Genomic DNA, 3,281 nt, shown 5'->3' with positions numbered 1-3,281 from the left:
AAAGACCATGGCCTGTATCAAACACACCTTAGTCTCCAGAGACACACCGTTGCTCTTGAGTACTTTAGAGAGGTCCCTAACAGCAGACTTTCCCATCGCAATACGTTTTTTTGATTTCCTGACTGCTGGTGCCAAGAGTGTTGATCGTGGAGACAAGCAAACTGAAGCTGTGAACAATCTCAATCTTTTCACCATCCATCCTGATGATGCCAATTGGTCCAGGGGCAAGAAGCTTTGTCTTCTTGACATTGAGCCTTAGTCCATACTGAAGGCTGCAGCCCTTGACCCTCTGCAGCAAGTTCATGAGGTCTTCCTCAGTTTCAGCAAGCAGGGTTATGTCATCTGCATAATGCAGATTGTTAATAGATCTTCCATCAATCCTGATGCCACATTTCTCCTCATAGAGCCCAGCCTCTCAGATAATCTGCTCTGCATAAAGGTTGAAAAGGTACGGAGATAGGACACATCCCTGGCATACACCCTTCCTAGTTTTTAACCATGCATTGTTACCCTGCTCGGTTCTGACGACTGCCTCTTGGTCCAAGTATAGTTTTTGCATTAGCATGATTAGATGTTCTGGGATTCCCATTCTTCTCAGAGTCAGTTACAGTTTGTTATGATCCATGCAGTCAAACACTTTTGCATAATCAATGAAACAGAAATATACATTCTTCTGGTATTACCTGCTTTCAGCTAAGATCCATCTAACATTAGCTACAATATCCCTAGTACCACTACCCCTTCTAAACCCAGCCTGGACTTCTGGTAGTTCTCTGCTGATGTGTTGTTCCAGTCATTTTTGGATAATCGTCGGTAGAATCTTGCTTGCATGTGAAATCAACAACATTGTTCTGTAGTTTCCACACTCTGTTGGGTCACCCCTCTTTGGAATGGGAACAAATATAGATCTCTTCCAGTAAGTTGGCCAAGTGGTTGTTCTGCAGATTTCTCGGCACAACTTGGTGAGCACATCCAGGGCAGCATCTGTTAGCTGAAATATGTCAATTGGTATACCATCAATTCCTGGGGCCTTATTTTTTGCTATTTCCTTCAAAGCAGCTTGAACTTCTTTCTTCACCATAAGCTCTTGCTCAAACGTTATTTCATTAAATTCTTCTGTATCTACCAATTCCTTTCGATACAATGACACAGTACATTCCTTCCATCTTCTTTTAATACCTCCTGGATAATTTAATATTCTGCCTAAGGCGTCCTCAATTATAGCAACTCGAGGTTTGAATTTGTTCTTCAGTTCCTTGAGCTTAAGAAATGCTGAGCGAGTTCGGCCCTTTTGATTTTCCTACTCTAGCTCCTTGCACATTTCATTATAATGTTTTGCTTCGTCATCCTGTCCTGCCTTTTGGAGTCTTCTGTTTATCTTTTTAGTATCTTGAATTCTTCCTTGTGCTTTGGCTTCTCTATGTTCCAGTGCAATCTTCAGAGTTTCTTCTGACATCCATTTTGGTCTTTTCTTCCTCTTCTGTCTTTGTAATGACTGATTGCACTCTTCCTGGATGATACATTTGACATCCTCCCACAACTCCTCCGGTCTTCGCTCATTAATGTTCAAGACCTCAAACCTGTTCCTGAGATGATTCTGAAATTCAGGTTGGATGAATTCAAAGTCGTATTTTGGCTTCTGTGGATTCAGTTTAATTTTCCTCAGCTTCAGCTTGAACTTGCATATGAGTAGTTGGTGGTCTGTTCCACAATCATCACCTGGCCTAGTTTTCACAGCTGATATTGAGCTTCTCCAGTGATTTTTTCTGCAAATGTAATTTATTTGATTCCTATGCATACCATCAGGTGAAATACATGTGTATAACCTGCATTTATGTTTCTTCTAAAATTTATTTGCAATGAATAAGTCATTGATTGTACAAAATTCAAGCATTCTGTCTCCAGCTTCATTTCTGTCACCAAGTCCATGTTTTCCAACTACTGATTCTTCTTCTCTTTTCCCAACTTTTGTTTTCCAGTCACCCATTATTATCAATGCATCTTGATTGCATGTTCAATCTATCTTCGACTGTAAAAGTTGGTAGAAATGTCGCCGAATTAAAGGCTGTTTTAAAGGACACTTTGGAAAAACGAGGTGTGTTAGGACATTTAAAAGCAAGAATCTGAGCTGAAGTTTTCAATGCCCTAGGTGATGAACATGAGCCTCGACCACGACTGTCTCACGAAAACCTTCTAATTAATGAATTAATTCGGGAGTATTTAGAATTCAACAAATACAAATATACATCATCATTTCTCGTAGCAGAATCTGGTCAGCCTGCAGTTCCATTAGACAGACAGTTTCCCATCCATTAACCGAATGCCTTTCAAGAATCAAAAGATAATACAATACCTCTCTTATATGGAATCCTAGCTCATTTCTTACACGGGCCTAAGGATGGGGTCCAGAATGCACTTCTGAAAGGGTCTTCACTTCCTGGTTCGAGCTCAAATTTTGGAAGAAAACCTAGTACAAGAAAAATAGATGATCACATTGGGAATAAGGAGGAGGCAGGCAACACTGTGGAAGATCTTCACGTCCCTACAGCAGTGCAGAGATGACACCTGCATTCAGGGCATCTTCCATCTTAAGTAACTTATTGTCCCAGAGTTACAAAAATATCCCACTAATATGAGTTTCTGCAAAAGACTTAGCAATTGATGGTTTTCCTGCACTTGTTAATAAAAGCACAGTGTCATCTAGCTTACTGAATTTGACCTGATATAAAATGTTGGGGTTTTTTTTAAGATGTCTTTTAAAGCTCCCTATTGAATGTACCTTGGACTGCCAAGAAAACAAACATATTCATCCTAGAGAGGATTAAACCTAGCAACTCCTTGGAGACAAGGATTCTGGGGCTCCTCTGACATACTTTGGGCATGTTGCAAGGAGGGACAGGTCCTTGGGACATCATGCTTGGGAGGGTGGAGGAACAGCGGAGGAGGGGAAGACCCTCTATGAGGTGGATTGATTCAGTGACTGGGATAATCGGGATGGGAGTGTCAGAGGCAGTGCGATTGGCACAGGATATAGCAGGGTTTAGGGCTGTTGTACATAGCGTCGCTATGAGTCGCAAACAACTCTACAGCACATAACAACAACAACAACAATCAATAGCAATAACAAATTTGTGGAAAATGAAAGGCCTTTATCATAACCTCTACAGTCTGAAAAAGGAGTGCAGGTCTGTATGCTCTGAATTTCCTTCCTTAGCTAAAAGGAGGTGGGTTTATGGGGAAAGTCAGGGTTTTGAATTTTGCTTTGATTTTTTTTAAAAGAA

At 40.8% G+C, this 3,281-nt stretch overlaps 1 pseudogene; it reads left to right on the top strand.

Annotated features, from left to right (window-relative positions):
• Positions 1–2,038: 2,038 nt before the first annotated feature.
• Positions 2,039–2,562, top strand: LOC102848137 (annotated as a pseudogene).
• Positions 2,563–3,281: the final 719 nt, after the last annotated feature.

This window comes from Elephantulus edwardii, unplaced genomic scaffold, assembly GCF_000299155.1.
Source record: "Elephantulus edwardii isolate Elephantulus edwardi_28Jun2011 unplaced genomic scaffold, EleEdw1.0 scaffold01742, whole genome shotgun sequence".
Classification (NCBI taxonomy): domain Eukaryota; kingdom Metazoa; phylum Chordata; class Mammalia; order Macroscelidea; family Macroscelididae; genus Elephantulus; species Elephantulus edwardii.
The sequence above is the reverse complement of the archived record's forward strand: the minus strand, read 5'-3'. Positions and strand labels throughout refer to the sequence as shown.